The sequence below is a fragment of the Malaclemys terrapin genome, chromosome 15, assembly GCF_027887155.1.
Source record: "Malaclemys terrapin pileata isolate rMalTer1 chromosome 15, rMalTer1.hap1, whole genome shotgun sequence".
NCBI classification, from domain to species: Eukaryota; Metazoa; Chordata; order Testudines; family Emydidae; genus Malaclemys; species Malaclemys terrapin.
In genome coordinates this window covers 9,089,578-9,110,236 of record NC_071519.1, presented here as the reverse complement: position 1 = coordinate 9,110,236, position 20,659 = coordinate 9,089,578, and the positions used below count along the sequence as shown (strand labels likewise).

Genomic DNA, 20,659 nt, shown 5'->3' with positions numbered 1-20,659 from the left:
GATGGCTTTCACCAGCCGGTTCCGGATAGTGTTGTGATGGTGCCGCCAGGCTCCAGAGTGCTGTTTGCATCCACACAGGATATGGGGCAGGGTCTCATTTGCGTAGCCGCACTTCCTGCAGCACTTGTCTCGGTTGCAGTGACGGATCGCTCCGTCCATGGCCTTAGCCACTCAGCCACAACTACTTGATGTACAGTAGTTTCACTCCATGATGATTCTGTTCTCATTGAATTGTCACTTCCAATTGCTCAGACCAGCTTCCCCAGCACACTCACGGCTGTGCATCAGTGTAAGTGTGTCCTTGGCTGAACAGCGAGAGAATTCCTGCCCATTTCCCTTCCGGCTGGAGCAGGATGAGAGTGTGTTTGTGTTAACGACATTGCTGTAGATTGTTCTTCATTCCCCAGGGTGACAATTCAGACAGTTCCTTTCCCATTCAACTCTCCAGCCCATCATCCCAATAGCAGGGGGCAGGATTTCTCTGGGGCACTGAAATATTTCAGGGGGTTGGTGCATGAACTCAGCCTTGCATTCCACCCTTGATGTTTCATGGACTATAACAGCAGCAGAAAAGAGCCGAGCCAATATCTCCCTGTCAGGGATGCAGGTACCACGTCCCCTCTGTCTGACCATCGCCATTGCAGGAGAGAAGGTTCACTGGAATCGAACGCCCTGGCTCAGACCAGAGACACAGGGAGGTTTTGCTGTTCATGGATCTGTGCAAAGGAAATTGTGTCTCTGTGTGAAATTGAGGAGAGAAATGAAATGTCCACGTGGTGGCCCAATGCCCTAAGGAATGTGGGTGAAGGACTTGGGCTGAGAAATGATTTAACAGGGGTGTGTATCAATTTACTGCCCTGATTAAAAACTATGGCTAAAAGGCAGCCATGTTGTTAGTACTTGTACCTGTGTAGAGACACCCCAGTGGGTGTCAAGTCCATTGCCTTCACCAGGGGCAGGCGATTATTTTATCAAGATCAAAATTTCTTGGTCAAGATATAGTCAATGTCTAGACTCCAGACAAAATAATACAGTAATTCCTCACTTTAAGTCATCCCGGTTAACGTCGTTTCGTTGTTACGTTGCTGATCAATTAGGTAACATGCTCATTTAAAGTTGTGCATTGCTCCACTCTTACGTTGTTTAGCTGCCTTCTTTCTCCACAGCTGGCAGCCTCCCTATGCCCCCCACTTCCCACAGCGCTTCCTGCCCACTGACACACCCTGCAGATAAGTGCCTTTCCCTTTCCCAGCCCGCCCCGCCTTGGAGCCCTAGGTAAGCGTCACACCCCTGACCCCCTCCCAGAGCCTGCAACCCACCCTCTCCCCACATACCCCCTCCCTCCCCCAAATTCCCTCCCGGAGCCTGCATCTCCATGTCCTCCCCACATACTCCCTCCCACCCCCAAACTCAGTCCCAGAGCCAGCACCCCCTCCCCACACACCCCCAGCCCCCAAACTCCCTCTCAGAGCCTGCTCCCCAGACCGCTCCCCCACCCAAACTCCCTCCCAGAGCCTGCACCCCAATCCCCAACCCCAGACCGCCTTCCCCCATCCAAACTCCCTCCCAGAGCCTTAGGCAGGCGGGGGTGGAGTTTTGGGGGGCGGGTTCTGGGCGGTATGAGTGACATTATTGGCCCCCTGGGAGGATTGGAGGACTGGCACTGGCCCTAAGGTAAATTGAAGTTGAGACCCCTGCTGTAAGGATTGGAGCAATGCTGGAGAGGCTGACCGGCACGGAGCTGGGGAGCCGTGTGTGTGCCAAGGAGAGTTGTTGTTGTGCTCTGGTGACACAGAGCGGGTGTGGGGAGTTTGTAATAGTGGTGTTTGTATAGAGATAAAGTTTACTAACCCCCAGGTTAAAAGCTGTTCCTGCTTTGGGCTGTACAGAGCCTTCTTTGTTCAGAGTATAGGTCAGTGGGTGACTATTTCCCTGCATAGCAATGGGTTCCTAGTTCCAATCCAAGTGATTCCCTTTAAAAAGTTTTTTGAATGAAAATCGATTTCCAGACCCATCTCCAGTGTGTTCAGGAATTTGCTGAATGGGCGGGGGGGGCTTCAAATGAATTTAAACACTCAGCATTTTCCTGTGCAAATGTATAAAAACCGAGCAGAGCTGTCCAGCAGCTGAAATCAGTTCCAGTCCTCCGCGTCTCTAGGAGGGACACTCTGTATTTGAGGCATGTGGGTCACCTCTGGGATGATGACAGGTGAAAAAATGCTGAATTCAATGAAAGATGAGACCATAGGAGGGGAAGGTGAACGGCAGCACCACACAAGGTCATAACACTCAGACACGGGGCTTCACTGTCACTACCCCTGTGTTTTCCATCATTTCTATCCTAAGAAACACACCCTCCCCCTCCCCCACACACTATCACACAGAACTTTCTCCCCTTGAGCCCAGTACAACCCTACCCCTCTCCCACACACTCACTCCATGGGCTACAGCCTCTCGGTGACTCACCCAGATGAGGCCTTGTCTCTGCATCTCCCCAGCAGGGGAGCAGAGAGCCGAAAGGGCTACAGGAGACCAATGGAGCTCTGCAGGAATAGAAAAGACTTCCCTTCCCTTCTCTTCTCTTCCCAAGAGTCTCGTTAATCTCACCCATGAGACGTTCCAGCACTGGGTGGGCTCAAAGCACCAACCTTTCCCTCAGCAGCGGAAGGGGGGACCCAGCTCTATCACATGGAAGGAGGCTCCCCACCTCTGTTGCTGCCATCCTGCAGCCTTTAATATGGATTTGTTTTAGCTAATACAACCCCCTCATCCCCTAATCCAGCCATGAAACAAGGAGCCAAGGCCCTAATTTTGGGCTCTAGTGGCACAGTGGGTTAGCACACAGTATTTACAGAACAATGCTGTATGGAGAGATGCTGAGGTTATGAATTCAAACCTCACCTAAAGCACTAGTTTTCTTTAAGCAAATGGTTTCTGCCAATCATTTTGTCCTGCAGAAAATACAATTCCAGCTGAGAAGACACCGAGTTCCCCTTGTTTTACAGAGAGCAAGGCAGATTCCACAGATCTACCAGGCTCTGCTCTCCACCAGCACCATGTCAGGAGGGGTCAAGATGAGCCCAGAGCACTGCCCATATTGTCATTCTTCACCCCCGACACCCCGTCAATCTTTGCTCCCCAAACCACCTTTGTGCCACCCTCTTCGCTGTGAGACTCAAACCCTGCCTGGCTTTCTGTATATTGGTGTGTCTTTTGTCTGTCGTGTTGATGTGCATGTGGGTCCTGTGTGATTTTTGTGGATGCCTTGCATAGTTTTGTGTGCGTGTGTGTATGATTTTTGCATGTATATGGTTTTTAGCTTTTGGTATGTGGTTTTTGTGCTTTCTTGTTGTGTGCTTTTGCTCTGTTTTTTTAGCATGGATTTGTTCTTTCTATGTTTTGTGTGGTGTTCCCTTTTGTGTATATGGCTCTGTGTGCTGTGTGTGTGTGTGTAGGTTTGGTTTTTGTTTATGTCTGTGTGGGCCTGTGCAGTGTGTGATTTTCTCTTTCTCTGTGTGATTGTCTCTCTGTTTCTATCTTCATGTGTAAATTCACTGGAACTTTTCGAAATCTCCACACCTTTGCCAATTTTCACCAGGAATTTTTTTTCATCAGCAAATTCTCACTTGTTCCCTACCAGTTGGTGACCATTGCCCCTGGGGACTGTCAATCTCAGGGTCCTGATTTCCCATTGACCCTTCCCCAGTCTATTGGGACTGGGAACTAGCCAACCAAAAAACCCCACTAAGTTTTAGTAAAGGGCCAACAGTCCCCATACACAAGCCAGCCCCGTGAGGGTCATTGATGTCCAGAAAAGGTAGCACAAGTTGGTCCCATGGTGTAATGGTCAGCACTCAGGACTCTGAATCCTGCAATCTGAGTTCAAATCTCAGTGGGACTTTGTGGTAAATTCCTGGAGCTCAAAGTGCTTCATTTTCCTGTTTCCAGCTGTGCAAGAGCAAGTTGTTTCCCTTCTGCTGGGTGATTCACGCCCACTGAAGCCAGGTCTGTGGTTGGGATGGGGTCTAGAAGGGGCTACTGATGCCTGCAGTCCCGCGGTTTAGATCTGTTGGTTGGGATTCTCACAGCTTCACCTGATGCCCACAAGTTTGGGCCATGTGCTTCCTGCCACACTTTTCCTCTTGCCCACATGACGCTTGAAGAAAGCAGTGCCAGGGCCAGGCTTCATAGTCAGGGCTAGGCAGGAGGGAGGAAGAGTCCCAGGCTGGAGCCCAGCACACCTTTCCTCCTCTGGGCACCTAGAGCAGAGGCGGCTGGTGCTGACAGCTCCAAGGGAAGGTTTATAAGCCACAGAGCAACTGAGGGAGGGGCAAGAGGAGGGGAGGACCATGCCTATGTGTGGCCAGCAGACAGGCAACAAGATCCCCGGCCAGGCTGCTCCCTGCCATGCCAAACATCCACTGAAGCCACCCAGAGACCAGCATGTGGAGCGGCTGCTGATGCTCTGTGGGCAACATCAGAAGACGGTACGAAAGCAGGGCCAGCCCCCCTGGTGGGCCCTCTTACCGTTCCCACTCAGGTGCTCACTTTGGCAGTGGGACAGGAGATTTTATCTCAAGAGGCTTTTCCCCAGATGGCAAGAAACAGAGAAACACCCAGGCTCCCAAGGTACTATTTACCAAGTCCCCTCAAGCACAGGGACAGGCACACATTTGGAAGAGGGAAACTGCTCTACACACTAACCTGGGCATCCGCCCATTTTCTTTGGCAAGTCAGGAATGGAAAAGGCTAGACTGGAAGCACCTGGAGGTCATGCCCCAGCCTTTGTGACGCCCAACCCCCAACACTTTCCCAGGGCTCTAGTTGAAGCCAGAGCATTGGCCAAAGTGGCCAAGAAGAGGTTCCAGCCCTGAAGGGAGCAGGACTTTCAGCACAAAGGTGAAATAACACAAGCACAACCAGAAAGGGACTCGAACCCTCAATCTCCTGAACTAAAGTCAGATGCCTTATCTATTAGGCCACACAATAGAAACCTCTCTAATTACTTCTTTAGAGAAGACAGACACTGTGTTTCTCAGACTCAGGTCACCCAATGAGGGGGGCCAAGACTCTCTGTTCACAAGAGACATGTGAGACTTAATTCTCTGGAGCCAGGAGCAGGGCTTTACAGGGAGGCTCAGGCACGGGGGATTGGGGTGCAGCAGACGGGCCGGCTGTCTAGGTGCGGAGATTTAGTGACCCTGAGGCGCAGGAGGGAGGAAGAGGAGGAGGAATTGGCAGTGGCCATGGAGAAGAAGAGGAGGGGTGGAGGCTCTTAGCAAGCCGGGCTAGCTCAGTCCGTAGAGCATCAGGCTCTTAATGGGCGGGGCCAGGGTTTGAGCTGCTGTCCAGGGACTCGGCTTTTAAGTTGCCTTGTGTGCCAGGAGCCAAATGATTCCTGGTGGTGCCCAGAGCCATGTGTGGGACAGGGAGGCTGAGACTTGTGGCGCCTGCTCTGCGGCTGGGATCCTGGTAGCTCAGACTCAGGGAAGGCGTCTGCACTCAGAGGCGCTGACTTTAAGAGTTCCCGGGTGGTCTCAACGCCTGCTCCACCTCAGGCCCTGCCCCCAAACCATCCAGTCTCTTCCCACCCCACCCTGCCCCATTTCTTTCTCTCCCCACTCCTCCGGCACACTGGATCAATGGCAGGCAGGAGGCGCTGAAGAAGAGGAGGAGCTTGTCGGCCAGGCCTGCTAGCCAGTTGGAGGCACGTGGAGCTGGGGGGTCGGAGCTGGCTGCCAGTGGGTGCTGGGCAACTATTTTTTTTTTCCGTTGGTGCTACAGCCCCACAGCTTCCATGGAGTCACTGATTTGGCTCCTTTCACACTCTAGAGAGAGGAGCAGCAGCCAGGCTTATGGCTGATCTATGGGGCATGGGGCACTAGGTGAATGGTGGAGGCTTCAGGTGCTGAGAGTTTGCCTGACACCTCAGGGACACAGTGTAAGGTGGTGTCCCAGGGATCTCTATGAAAGGAGCAGAACAGGATTTACTTGGGGTGGGGAGAGAATTGAGAGTGTCTCAGGGGGTTGTAGAGAGGTATTGCCGGGGTTAGAGACTGGCTAAAACACAGGCCTTGCTGTGAGCAGGATTCAAACCTGCACAGGGGAACCCTAATGGATTTCAAGTCTAACACCTTAACCACTCGGCCATCACAACCATGAAAACAACAATGCTTCCATGCCACAATGCCACAGAAATTGGTGAATAATCACAATGCCCAGGCTTGAAATCATCTGAAATCCAGAATTCACACAGGAAACCTGGCTCCCAAAACACAGGGGGGATTTGGGGTTTGTTCTCTTTGCTTAGCCATGTGCAGTAGCACAGAGAGCGCTTTTAAAAGTCTCCCCTCCCAGAAAGCAGGAATGGGAAATGATTCTGAACTGGAAACTTTATGTGAATGAGGACGTCTGGACCACAGGGCCAGGGATTGGCCTTTGCTAGAGAAACCAGTGGCACACCGAACCCGGCTAAGGAGAATGTTTCCTGGAGTCAATAACTGGAATAGCCGCAGTATTGTGCAGAGAAATGTCTCCCAAGAGGAGTTAGCGCATTGGTGGTTCGATAGCAGAAGTCACAGACACAGCGGGGGAGATCTAGCTTTGGTTTCTGGCCAACAGAGGGATGAGTTTTATTGTCTCCAAATTTCAGTAGAAAAATTCAGACCCAAACTGTATGGGGTGGAGGTTTCTCTGGTTTTCATTTGTTTTTCTCATTTGAAATGTCCTTCATAATTTGTCTGGGAAAACTGTTTGGACAAGGCCAAGGAAGAGTTAGAACAATTACAAATCCCCATGGGAGTGAGGGGGTCTCTCGGCGTGGGGGAGGGGTGGAGAATTTCATGGAGGGGAGCTTAGGGGATAAATGAGAGGTTTTTGCTGCAGCAGAGGGAGAGGCTTGGCAGTTTCATTTTTACCAAGTGACCCCCCCCCACATTGTTCCCCTGCTGCTGCTGCCCCAGCTCAAACCCCACTGTCACCACGAGCATGTGACCTACAGCTTCCTGGTGACGAAGCCCTTATATATCAGAGACAAACTCCCCTAGTCTGCCCCTTCTCCCAGCTGAGCCCTCCCCGCACAGAGCCCGGGACAACCCCGACCTAGGCATGCTGGGGGCTCGGGCTTAACCCTCAATCCGCCGAAGCGGCAAGGGAGAAACGGACGAGACTTTTCTGCAGGCTGCTGTGACATTATTAATATGAACTGGGAATGTAGAGATCATTGTTGCCAACACTCTTGGAGTCTTGGAGTCATTGTGGATAGTTCTCTGAAGATGTCCACGCAGTGTGCAGCGGCAGGCAAAAAAGCAAATGGGATGTTAGGAATAATTAAAAAGGGATAAAGAATAAGTCGGAGAATATCTTATTGCTCTTATATAAATCCATGGGATGCCCACATCTTGAATACTGTGTACAGATGTGGTCTCCTCATCTCAAAAAAGATATCCTGGCATTAGAAAAAGTTCAGAGAAGGGCAACTAAAATGATTAGGGGTTTGGAACAGATCCCATATGAGGAGAGATTAAAGAGGCTAGGACTTTTCAGCTTGGAAAAGAGGAGACTAAGGGGGGATAAGATAGAGGTATATAAAATCATGAGTGATGTGGAGAAAGTGAATAAGGAAAATGTATTTACTTGTTTCCCTAATATAAGAACTAGGGGCCACCAAATGAAATTAATGGGCAGCAGGTTTAAAACAAATAAAAGGACGTTCTTCTTCACACAGCGCCCAGTCAACCTGTGGAATTCCTTGCTTAAGGAGGTTGTGAAGGCTAGGACTATAAAAGGGTTGAAAAGAGAACTGAATAAATTCATGGAGGTTAAGTCTATTAATGACTATTAGCCGTGATGGATAAGGAATGGTGTCCATAGTCTCTGTTTGTCAGAGGGTGGAGATGGATGGCAGGAGAGAGATCACTTGATCGTTACCTGTTAGGTTCACTCCCTCTGGGGCACCTGGCGTTGGCCACTGTCGGCCAACAGGACACTGGGCTGGATGGACCTTTGGTCTGACTCAGTCTGGCCGTTCTTATGTTCTAGCCCTGATGCTGAAAACACTTCAAGGATACGCATGTCCTGTTACCCGTAGTTATGAGGGCTGGCAGCCACAGGGCCACTCCCACCAATTAACAAATACACAGAATTAAGTTTCAACCAATTATTTATTATGGGAATTTTTCCTACTGGGGGCCAGGGTAGTGCCGTAGGGATGCAGTACTAGAAGAAACGGGGGATGGGGATATTCTGGGCACAGAGCACATCCGCCCTGAAGCAGCAGTGACACCCTGTGGCCAGTCGGGGTAATACTCAAAGAGTGTTTCCCAGAGAGGAGAAGTGACAAGCTGTGGCCAGCAGGGGCAGCACCAGCCCCTTCCCAGTTGGGGGTGGGGGCTGAGATGGAGTAGACAGAAGATTGTGGTTGCTGCGCTCCCCTGTCGCCATGAGTCCTTGCCACTCTCTGTGGCCCCACCCCCTGCAGCTCCTCAGTGAAGTGTCAGCCCCGCCTCTTCCCCGCCCCCTGCCCAGGCCAGAGGCTAGAAGCCAGAGCCAGGAGGGGTGGCTGCTGTGCAGGTTTTGTTCTGCTCATGAAATGAACTAAAAAGATGTTTTGTCAAAATATGTTTTGGACTCAGCAATGACTAAAAAGTGCCCTTCCCCGCACCGGGCCACGGCTTTCTCTAGCAAATGTATTCAGAGAGATTTTTAAAATGAAGGTAAAGTTGTGGTTAACAGTTAGCACATTATGATTAAAGAAAACCAAATGAGCTAGAGTTATACACTTCGGTATTTGGGTCACCAACAGCAGTCGCTTTGTTATACCCTCTTTCCACGAGAGACTGTAGTGACCTTGAGTTGAGTAACTGTCTGAAAATAAAACCAAGGATGAGTTACAATTTCAGCATCTACAATGTATGTCCCATCATGGGAGTCCTTTGGAGGCTCAAACCCACAGCGTTGGGTGATTAACCCCACACACTGTTTGTCTAACCAGTGAGGTTTAACTGAGCCCTGTCTGGTTATGAGTTATGCTGTGACCACGTCTTACATTAATGATCCCACCAACTGGAGCTTTCCTGCCACTGCATTTGAACTTGCAGCCCTTTCATGAGAGCAGCCCAGAGTGTGCAGGAGTCTCTTGTCTCCTTGGCAGCCCTGGCTCCGTGCCCCCCGGACATTGTAAAAAGCAAATTTTCAACGTAGCTTTTCTGCCACAACCAGCAGCACCCTGGGTAGGACCATGGGGAAGACGCTTGACCGGCCCATGTCATTCCAAAGTTGGCTTCAGTGAGTGGAATGCAACGACAGTGTGTCTGTAACGCTAGCAAGGGACTGTAGCGCCCTGCCTGTTAATTCACTTCCAATGGGCCGAGGCAGATGTAGAAATATTCTCAGACTGTAAATGCCTTGGGGGCAGATCAGGGCTCCCTGGCATTGACAATGGGTGTAAATTGCAGGAAGGGCGGTTTAGGTTGGACATTAGGAAAGATGTCCTAACTGTCAGTGGTTAAGCACTGGAATAAATTGCCTGGGGAGGTTGTGGAATCTCCATCACTGGAGATTTTTCAGAGCAGGCTGGACAAACACCTGTGAAGGATGGTCTAGATAATACTTAGTCCTGCCATGAGTGCAGGGGACTGGACTAGACGACCTCGCGAGGTCCCTTCCAGTCCTACGATTCTATGTCTGATATAAAGCTGAGATCTTATCTAGACGGTGAAATCTAAGGTGTTTATACCACTATCCGCTACCAGGTAATGGGGCATTGGTTTTCAGACACCCAGGGTATCAAGCTCCCCATGACTGTTTTGGGAAGGGAATTCTATTAATTTCTTTTCCAATGGTTTATCCCATAAAGATTCCTCTAAAATCTTTGGTCAAACAATATTGAAAATGCTCCGTAATGCAGGGGGTGGTCTCCAAAGTCAGGCTTGGTCTACACTAAACCCCCAAATCGAACTAAGGTACGCAACTTCAGCTACGTGAATAACGTAGCTGAAGTCAACGTACCTTAGTTCGAACTTACCGCGGTCCAGACCCGGCAGGCAGGCTCCCCCGTCGACTCCGCATGCTCCTCGCGGCGAGCAGGATTACCGGAGTCGACGGGGAGCACTTCTGAGTTCGATTTATCGCGTCCAGATTAGACGCGATAAATCGAACCCAGAAGTTCGATTGCCTGCCGCCGAACCAGCGCGTAAGTATAGACAAGCCCTCAGTGTCATGCGCTGCAAAGCAGAGTTGTGCTGATGTAAAATCTTGACAGCAGGGAGTGCAGCTCACGTCTGTGTTTATTACAAATCTAAAAGGCACCAACGTTTTTAAAGGGACCCGAGAGAAGTGTGTGTGTGTGTGGGGGGGGACACCCAGTCCTAAGTGCCGCACGGCAGCAGCAAGGAGGGCCTTTCCAGCGAAAATAAACGCCCAATGCACAAATGTCCTGGGAAAACCCAGGAATGAAGAGAAATGGAACCACGCGGGTGCCTGAAATGGACGAGCTGAGCTCAGTGCTGGAGCGGGAATGGGCTGAACTCATTTAAACCCAACCGGGCACATACTGGTCGATTTTGCATGATAAATCTCACACAGCAAGGAGCACAGACAATCAGTGAGGGTGAAGGACTGTAGTGTCAGTAACTGAAATGACCTTTTCTCCCCATCTCTCACTGTCTACGTCCTTCCTGTTTCCTCCTCTCCCCCCCGCCCAAATCTAACTCCCCTTCCAGCCCAGCTCTCTGTATCCCCATAAGGGAGAGGGACCAGAGCCTCCATGAACTCCAGTGCTGGACTTTGCTAGTGATGTGAAAGATGCTCCAGTACTAGGGTGCTGGCTGTCAGTTTTAAACTAGAGGGATGCATAGATGGAGGAGAGGACAAGAAAACTGATCAGGAGGATCTGGGTTTAAAGGATCAAGGAAGCCCCAAAAGAGGAGTGAAGCTCCATTCTGCATTCATGGCAAGAGTGTTGGGATTCAAACCCATACCACCAACGAGACTAGAGCCTTAATCCAGAACCTTAGACTGTTCAGCCACACCACCAGCTCTAACAAAAAAAAACAACTGCTTTGTCTTCTCCCTGTGACAGGGCTTGTCTACACTACCAAATTAGGTCAACACTGTAGAGTGGAGGAGGGAACCCCCAGCAACTCAGGGGGGTTTCTCGTAACAGAAAACATTGCTTGCTCACAAAGATGCAGCAGAGAATCTCATAGATCCTGGGGAGATGGACCTGGGGAGACAGGTCAGGTTGCTAGGAAGAGAACAGAACACTGGGAATCATCAGGAAAGGGATAGATAAGAAGACAGAAAAGATCCGATTATCTCTATATCAATCCATGGGACGCTGTAAGGTGTTTGCAGCTGTCCCTCCATCTGTCTGGGAGGGAGGCCATGCCCCTTGCAAAGGGCACAGTTCAGGGGGGAATTAGCACTGGGGTCTCCCCCACTCTGCGGGGTAGCACAGTACTGAGTCTAGGAGGTCCCGGTCTGTTCACAGGGTGGGCTACCAAACAGTTGGAGGGCTCTGGCCTACAATCAGGGTAGGGCAGTGTCAAGGTTCCTTCCCCACTCTGAACTTTAGGGTACAGATGTGGGGACCTGCATGAAAACCTCTAAGCTTCTCTACCAGCTTAGATCTGCTTTTGCTGCCACCACTCCCAATGTGCTAATTCCCTTCCCTGGGTAGCCTTGAGAGACTCCTCCACCAATTCCCTGGTGAACACTGATCCAAACCCCTTGGATCTTAAAACAAGGAGGAATTAATCATTTCTCCCCCCCTTCCCTTCCCCCCCCGACCAATTCCTGGTGAGTCCAGATCAATCCCCTTGGATCTTAAAGCAAGGAAAAATCAATCAGGTTCTTAAAAAGAAGGTTTTTAATTAAAGAAAGAAAGGTAAAAATCATCTCTGTAAAATCAGGATGGAAAATAACTTTACAGGGTAATCCAATTTAAAGAGCCCAGAGGAACCCCCTCTAGCCTTAGGTTCAAAGTTACAGCAAACAGAGATAAACCCTCTAGCCAAAGGAACATTTACAAGTTGAGAAAACAAAGATAAAACTAACACGCCTTGCCTGGCTGTTTACTTACAAGTTTGAAATATGAGAGACTTGTTCAGAAAGATTTGGAGATCATGGATTGATGTCTGGTCCCTCTTAGTCCCAAGAGTGAACAACCCCCAAAACAAAGAGCATAAACAAAAGCCTTCCCCCCACCAAAATTTGAAAGTATCTTGTCCCCTTACTGGTCCTTTGGGTCAGGTGTCAGCCTGAGCTTCTTAACCTTTACAGGTAAAAGGATTTTGGTGTCTCTGGCCAGTAGTATTGTACACAGGAGGGCTATTACCCTTCCCTTTTAGTTATGACAGGCAGCAATGTCGATATGCCCTGGCCCTCAGGCAGGGCGGAGCAGCAAACAGTTAGGAGATTCTGGCCTGTATTCAGGACAGAGCAGTAACGAGTCTATATGCCCAGGCCTCCAAACAGAGCAAGGCAGCAAAGTCTAGATGCCCAGGCCCTCAGACAGGGCAGGGCAGCAAAGTCAGCAGGCTCTGGCCTGTCTTCAGGACAGAGCAATACTGCATCTATATGCCCAGACCCTCAAACAGGGCGCGGCAGCAAACAGACGGGGGACCTGGCTCTGGCAGACTGCCGACAAACAGAGGTCTCTTGGCCTATGCTGGGGATGGGGGATGCAGGGGTAGGGGGATGCAGGGGTGGCAGGGGTAGGGGGATGCAGGCCCACCCAACTGACCACGTCCCAGCCCAGGGCCCTAAGGGTGGGGGAGGGAGTATTCCACCACTGGGTGAGCGGGGAAATCCGGCCGCAACATGCTGGCCACCAGCAGTCAGCAACACAACCAAACTATATTCGGCTCCCCTGGGCTACTTCCTACACTCCCATTTGGAGGGGAGGGGGGTGTTACCTGGGTCCCGGGATCGTCATTCATCTCGCTGGGGTAAAGAGCTAAGGGCAGCCCCAGTGACTCCTCAGTGTCTCTGAGTGCAACCGGCAGCTCTGGCAGTCCCTCCAGGTCTCAGTCACTGTCAGGTCAGAGCTCCAGCAGCAGGTGGGACACGTCCTTCCCCTCCAGTGGCTCATCTCCAACTGAGCTGGAGGTTCTGCCTTTTATGCTTCCGGTTCCTGTTCCGCCCCTCTGCTTCCAGCGGGGCAGGCGTGGGGGTCCTGGCTCTGCCCACTGTGGGGGGGTGCAGCTGACCCTCCATCCATCTGGGCGGGAGGCCACGCCCCATCCCTACACACACACACATCTTGAATACTGCATGCAGATCTGGTCGCCCTGTCTCAAAGAAGATATATTGAAATTGGAAAAGGTAGAGATAAGGACAACAGAAATAATTAGGGGCATGGAACAGCTTCCATATGAGGAGAGATTAATAAGACAGGGACTTTTCTGCTGGGAAAACAGATGACTAATGGTGGATATGCTAGAGGTCTATAAAATTATGATTGGTGTAGAGGAAGTAAATAACAAAGTGTTATATAATCCTTATAACACAAGAACTGGGGTCACCAAATGAAAATAATAGGCAGCAGGTTTAAAAGAAACAAAAGGAAGTATTTCTTCACACAAGGCACAGTCAACCTGTGGAACTCCTTGCCAGAGGATGTTGTGAAGACCAAGACTATAACAGGGTTTTTAAAAAACTAGATAAGTTCATGGCGGATAGGTCCATCAATGGCTATTAGCTTCCAGAATGGGCAGGGATGCAAAACGATGCTCTGAGGTGTCCCTAGCCCCTGTCTGCCAGATTCTGGGAATGGGCAACAGGAGATGGATCACTTCATGATCACCTGTTCTGTTCATTCCCTCTGGGGCACCTGGCATTGGCCACTGTCAGAAGACTGGACACTGGGCTAGATGGTCCACTGGTATGACCCAGTCTGGCCGTTCTTCTGTTCTTAGAAAGTGTCTGGGGGGCATTGAGGGTCCAGATGGGGAATGTAGGAGAGGGGTCTGGGGTGGGGGAAAGTCTTGGGGAATGTGAGCTGCAGCAGGAATCACACAGGGGAAGGGTTTGGGGTGCACAGGACAGGATGGAGCTGGATGAGGAGTGAGTCTGGGGTCCCAGCTAACAGTAATGTCCCGAGCTCCCCAACTACCACTGACAGCTGAGCTCTTCCTCCCCATTGAGCCTCGGAGAGACAGTGGGTGGTGGGTGAGTTTGTACCCAAATAACTGACAGAGCCAAGCAAGGAGCAAAGAAATGTTTGCTCCAGTCACTGGGTCTCTGTTTCTATTCCTCACTCTCTCTCCCCCCTTCTCTGATAATGAGCAATGGTAAGAGAAGAAGAGGTTAAAACACCTGCTAGGTGGTGGCTGGGTTTAGATGACAAACTTAAAACCATCACAGCGCCCTCTAGTGTGACACTGACACGATCAGATTCTCACCTTTTATTGACACTTCATTAATAAATACAACAAGGAGTCCAGGAGTCCAGTGGCACCTTAAAGACTGATAGATTTACTTGGGCATAAGCTTTCATGGATAAAAAACCCACTTCTTTATGAGAGGTGTGGGAGGGGGCTCTGGGCTGGGGCAGAGGGTTGGGGTGCAGCGGTGAGGGCTGGGAGGTGGGATGGGAATGAGGGGCTCAGGGTGTGAGAGGGGGCTCTGTGCTGGGGCAGGGGTTGGGGTGCGGGAGGGGGTCAGGGCTCTGGGCTGAGGGTGCAGGCTCTGGGCTGGGCCCAAGGATGAGGGATTTGGGGTGTAGGAGGGGTCTTTGGGTTTGGGGGGACTCAGGGCTGGGGCAGGGGTTGGGGTGTGGGAGGGGGTCAGGGCTCTGGGTGCAGGCTCCGGGCTGGGGACAGGGCTGAGTGATTTCGGGTGAAGGAAGGGGCTCTGGGTTTGGGGGGACTCAGGGCTGGGGCAGGGGATTGGGGAGTGGGGGCTCCCGGTCAGCGGCGCAGCGGGGGTGCTAACGCAGGCTTCCTGGCTGTCCTGGCACCGTGCACTGTGCCCAGGAAGCGGCCAGGAGCAGGTCCAGCTTCTAGGTGGACGTGCACAAGTGGCTCCGCGCGGCTCTTGCCCACAGGCACCGCCCCCCAGCTCCCATTCGCAGCACAGTGTCAGAACAGGTAGGGACTAGCCTGCCTTAGCCGGGCAGCGCCACCGACCGGACTTTTAATGGCCTGGTTGACGGTGCTGACCAGAACCGCTGTGACACAGTGGTTTCCATTCCACAACCCAGGACTGGGTCACAACCCGCAGTTTGAAAACCACTGCAGTAGGGCATAGCGCCACCCTGTGGGCATTTCATTTCCATCCCTAGTTTCACACAGAAACACAATTTCCTTTGCACATATCCATGAACAGCAAAACCTCCCTGTGTCTCTGGTCTGAGCCAGGGCGTTCGATTCCAGTGAACCTTCTCTCCTGCAATGGCGATGGTCAGACAGATGGGACGTGGCACCTTCACCTCTGCCAGGGAGATATTGGCTCGGCTCTTTCTTTCTCCTGCTGTTGTTAGTCCATGAAACATCAAGGGTGGAATAAAAAGCTGAGTTTACTCCATGGTGAGGAAAGAAAGGAGCCACCAACCCCCTGGCAAAGCTCAGTGCCTCAGAGAAAACCTGCCCCCTGCTATTGCAATCACTGATGTGCTGGCGATATGATGGGAAAGGGACTGTCTGAATTATCAAGGCAGGAAATGAACAACAATCTACAGCAATGTCATTAACACAAACACACTCTCATCCTGCTCCAGCCGGAAGGGAAATGGGCAGGAATTCTCGCTGTTCAGCCATGAACACCCGTACACAATGGCACGGTGTGTTGTGGAACCTGGTCTGAGGAAACAATTGGAAATGATCAGTGAGAACAGAACTAGAGTGTAGTGAGAAATCTGTCTAAAGCAGGTAGTTGTGGCCGAGTGGTTAAGGCGATGGACTAGAAATCCATTGGGGTCGCCCTGCGCAGGTTCAAATCCTGCCAACTACGGAGGAGCTGGTGGTTCTTTAGTTTCAGTGCCTGATCATCTTTGCTGTTAACAGAAGTAGGTCTTGTCTCACTGTCAGGCTATGTCTACACCACAGAGCTATGCCACTCTAGTTAAAGCGTTTCTAATTAAACCGCTGTTGCAAGTCCACACTCTTCTTCTTGTGTCACCAGAGCATATCCATGCTAGCAGCTCTTGCATTGCCACAGAGAGCAGTGCACTGTGGGTAGCTATCCTGCTGTGCAACTGGCCGCAGGGTGCTTTGAGAAAGGTTTGCAATGCCTCAGGGGCCGGTACAGCATCACATGATGCAGGTTTCTCTATCCCATTGTTCCATGGGCCTCCTACTAGATTGCAGCTGCTTTTCAACTGCAGTGTGCGTGACGGGGCAGAGACCGTGTGGGTGCTGGGGAAGAGGGAGTGTGTCGGCACGCTGTCTCTACGTTCAGACAGCTGCTGGAAGCAACCAGTCCTGAGGCAGGGGAGGGGGACAGCCCCGACATCAGCCCCCGCTTCAATCAATGGCACAGCTCAGCACAGCACAGCACAACACAGCAGTCTCTCTCTCTCTCTCTCTCTCACACGCTGCTGCCTGCCTAGCTCTCGGGTGCCGGAAATGGGGGGTTAGAGGGCCATGCCCCCACCACTTTTTAGCAGCTGTAAGGATGAATGACGGAAGGGGGGACAAAGCGGAGTCTTGGGGGGAAGAGGCGTTCTGTGGGTGTGGCCTCGGGGGAGGGGAGGGGTGGGGTCTTAGGGAGAAGGGGTGGAGTGAGTGAGGGGCCTTGGAGAAAGGGGCGTTGTGAGGGGGTGGGGCCGCAGTTCAGACGCCGGGGGCCCCCCCACTGTAAGGAAGCTCCCGCCCTGGCTCTGTGTTCGCAGTGCGGGGGAGCCGCATTCCACGGCAGTGATTTGCTCCTGGCTGCCGGAGCAGGGCAGCAGGCTCAGCTGTCAGAGCTTCCCGGCGCGATGGACGGGGAGGGGCCCAGCCTCTGTAGCAGGAATGCAGGGCAGCCAGCTCACGGCAGGCATGTGGGATACTGGCGGAGGCCAGTTATGGTGCTATAATGACCAGCAGCGTCTACACTGATACTTTCTTGCTTTAAGTTTGCTGCAAAAAGCTCTCGGCCTCTCGTCGAGGTGGTTTTATTTTGTCACCAAACCAGGGCAGTTTTGTCGCCATTCGTGGCATTGCAGGGTGTGCACCTGCCAAAAGCTGCCGACCGCAGGAGCGTCATGTGAACATGCAAAACCGATTTGCTTATAGCGCTTTCTGATTGTCGACAAAACTTTGTAGTGTAGAGAAGGCCTGTGACGAACTGGGATTGTTCTTACTGTGGTCTGTGAATGCTGACAGGGGAGTGTGGCTAGGATAGTCTGCATTGGGGGATGGGAGATTGACCAACAGAGAATACCTGAGCATGTAACATGAAAACCCAGGAAGGGGTTAGAGGCCAGGTGACACGTTTGCCCAGGAAACTGAACAAAGGCTGTGGGAGGGGTCGCTGAGGGGAGAGTTTCAGGAGCTGGCTGGGGAGCTGGCTGGGAGGCAGACGGGGCTCTGACCTCGCAAGGGGCTGGGGTGCCCTGAGACCCCAAGATGGACCCAACTGAGGGGGGTCCTGTTGTCTGTGCCTGCAAGACCTGTCTTGGGCTGTATTCCTATCGTCTAAATAAACCTTCTGCTTTACTGGCTGGCTGAGAGTCATGGTGAATCGCAGGAAGCCGGGGGTGCAGGGCCCTGAGTCCCCCATACTCCGTGACAAGGCCCTATTGGAATCACTGATGTGCTGGAGATATGACTGGGAAAGGGACTGTCTGAATCATCATGGCAGGGAATGAACAATCTACAGCGATATCACTAACCACAGACACACTCAAATCATGCTCCAGACAGAAGGGAAATCATAGAATCATAGAATATCAGGGTTGGAAGGGACCTCAGGAGGTCATCTAGTCCAACCCCCTGCTCAAAGCAGGACCAATCCCCAACTAAATCATCCCAGTCAGGGCTTTGTCAAGCCTGACCTTAAAAACCTCTAAGGAAGGAGATTCCACCACCTCCCTAGGTAACCCATTCCAGTGCTTCACCACCTTCCTAGTGAAAAAGTTTTTCCTAATATTCAACCTAAACCTCCCTCACTGCAATTTATTCATAGATTCTAGGACTGGAAGGGACTTCAAGGGGTCATCGATTCCAGTCCCCTGCCCTCATGGCAGGACCAAATACTGTGTAGACCATCGCTGATAGATATTTATCTAACCTGCTCTTAAATATCTCCAGAGATGGAGATTCCACAACCTCCCTAGGCAATTTATTCCAGTGTTTAACCACCCTGACAGTTAGGAACTTTTTCCTAATGTCCAACCTAAACCTCCCTTGCTGCAGTTTAAGCCCATTGCTTCTTGTTCTATCCTTAGAGGCTAAGGTGTACAAGTTTTCTCCCTCTTCCTTATGGCACTCTTTTAGATACCTGAAAACTGCTATCATGTCCCCTCTCAGTCTTCTCTTTTCCAAATGAAACAAACCCAATTCTTTCAGCCTTCCTTCATAGGTCATGTTCTCAAGACCTTTAATCATTCTTGTTGCTCTTCTCTGGACCCTCTCCAATTTCTCCACATCTTTCTTGAAATGCGGTGCCCAGAACTGGACACAATATTTCAGTTGAGTCCTAACCAGCGCAGAGTAGAATGGAAGAATGACTTCTCGTGTCTTGTTCACAACACACCTGTTAATGCATCCCAGAATCATTTTGCTTTTTTTTGCCACAGCATCACACTATTGACGCATATTTAGCTTGTGGTCCACTATAACCCCTACATCCCTTTCTGCTGTACTCCTTCCTAGACAGTCTCTTCCCATTCTGTATGTGTGAAACTGATTGTTCCTTCCTAAATGGAGCACTTTGCATTTGTCTTTGTTAAACTTCATCCTGTTTACCTCAGACCATTTCTCCAATTTGTCCAGATCATTTTGAATTATGACCCTATCCTCCAAAGCAGTTGCAATCCCTCCCAGTTTGGTATCATCCGCAAACTTAATAAGCGTACTTTCTATGCCAATATCTAAGTCGTTGATGAAGATATTGAACAGCGCCGGTCCCAAAACAGACCCCTGCGGAACCCCACTTGTTATACCTTTTCAGCAGGATTGAGAACTATTAATAACTTCTCTCTGAGTACGGTTATCCAGCCAGTTATGCACCCACCTTATAGTAGCCCCATCTAAATTGTATTTGCCTAGTTTATCGATAAGAATATCATGCGAGACCCTATCAAATGCCTTACTAAAGTCCAAGTATACTCCAGCTGAGGCGTAACCAGCATGGAGTAGAGTGGAAGGATGACTTCTCGTGTCTTGCTCACAACACACCTGTTAATACATCCCAGAATCATGTTTGCTTTTTTTGCAACAGCATCACACTGTTGATTCATATTTAGCTTGTGGTCCACTATAACCCCTAGATCCATTACTCCTTGGGCAGGAACTCTTGCTGTTCAGCCCTGGACACACTTACACAAGTGAGTGTGTTGTGGAAGCTGGTCTGAGCAAACAATTGGAAGTGATAGTTCAGTGAGAACAGAGCCATGGTATGGTGAGAGATAGCTGTGAACGAAATAGTCATGGCTGAGTGGTTAAGGTGATGTACTAGCAATCTCTTGGGGTCTCTGTGCATGGGTTTGAAGTCTGCTAATTACAGAAAAGCCAGCGTAGTGGCTGCTGCAGTTTTAGTGCCTGAGCATCCTTGGTGCAATCTGGAGCCTGGCCTGGTCTCACTCTCAGGCTAAGGCTGCCCTTAAAATTCTACAGCAGGTGGGACCAAGGAGTGCACTGCAGGTATATTTGGGCCTGCTAAGAGTGGGGGAGGCCCAAATATACCTGAGGAGTGGGGAAGGGGGACGTGGATAAATGTTGTATGGTGTCAGATCTGGGAACAGAACACTGGAAACAGACTCTCCTGGCGTGTAGAGCTATGGAGATGCCTGCTGGAAACTAACCCCAATGAAAATTGCACTGCCTGCATTTCGGACGTCTGGTCTCCTGATTTCTGCCTGCATGACAAGAACCAGGGGAGGGGGTGAAAGGAAAGCCACCTAACAGACACTTGCTGGGTAAAGAGGAGATTGAGGATCCAGCACCCAGTGGTGCCTGGCTGAATGTGTCTCCTCTCCCCACAGCTTGGTCGATCTGCTGAGGAAATGGAGAAGACTGCCTTTGCCTAGCTGTACATTGCATGCCAAAGAAACTGGTCTTTCGGTGACAAGTGTTGAAAGGAGGCACCCGACAAATGTGGAGACAAGAAAAATGTCCCCATCACTCAATTTGCATCTGTGGCTGTTGAAGCCAGAACACAAAGTGCTAAACATTCTATGGCAATGGCTATCAGAAGAGTCTCTACCAAAGCCTTTTTCCACCATCAGGGTCTCTCTGTGTACGGAGCTCCTGATAATGTGATGTCTGTGGGCAGTGGAGAACTCTATTTTGGCATCTCTTTGTCTCTTTTGTGGTGAACATCTGCAGTGGCTGTTAAAAGGCGACTAGATAGTCATCTTTGGGAAGAGCTGGCTGAAGAGCCTTCCTACTAACCAGGAGATCCTGGCTTGGCCTGCCAGTTCTTCCTTGCTGAACCTAGCTTGTCTGCTCGGCTCCTTTTTTTGTATCTCTTCTCATAAAAAGAAAAGACCTCGCAGCGCAATCCTTGTGCT

At 50.8% G+C, this 20,659-nt stretch overlaps 3 non-coding genes across 3 annotated transcripts; 2 read left to right on the top strand and 1 right to left on the bottom strand.

The window, feature by feature from the left end:
- Positions 1 to 3,829: 3,829 nt before the first annotated feature.
- On the top strand, positions 3,830 to 3,901 carry TRNAQ-CUG (transfer RNA glutamine (anticodon CUG)). Its single transcript has one exon. It is a non-coding gene; the product is annotated as a tRNA-Gln (tRNA).
- A 2,174-nt stretch (positions 3,902 to 6,075) lies between these two features.
- Positions 6,076 to 6,157, bottom strand: TRNAS-UGA (transfer RNA serine (anticodon UGA)). Its single transcript has one exon. It is a non-coding gene; the product is annotated as a tRNA-Ser (tRNA).
- A 9,715-nt stretch (positions 6,158 to 15,872) lies between these two features.
- TRNAS-AGA (transfer RNA serine (anticodon AGA)) lies at positions 15,873 to 15,954 on the top strand. Its single transcript has one exon. It is a non-coding gene; the product is annotated as a tRNA-Ser (tRNA).
- Positions 15,955 to 20,659: the final 4,705 nt, after the last annotated feature.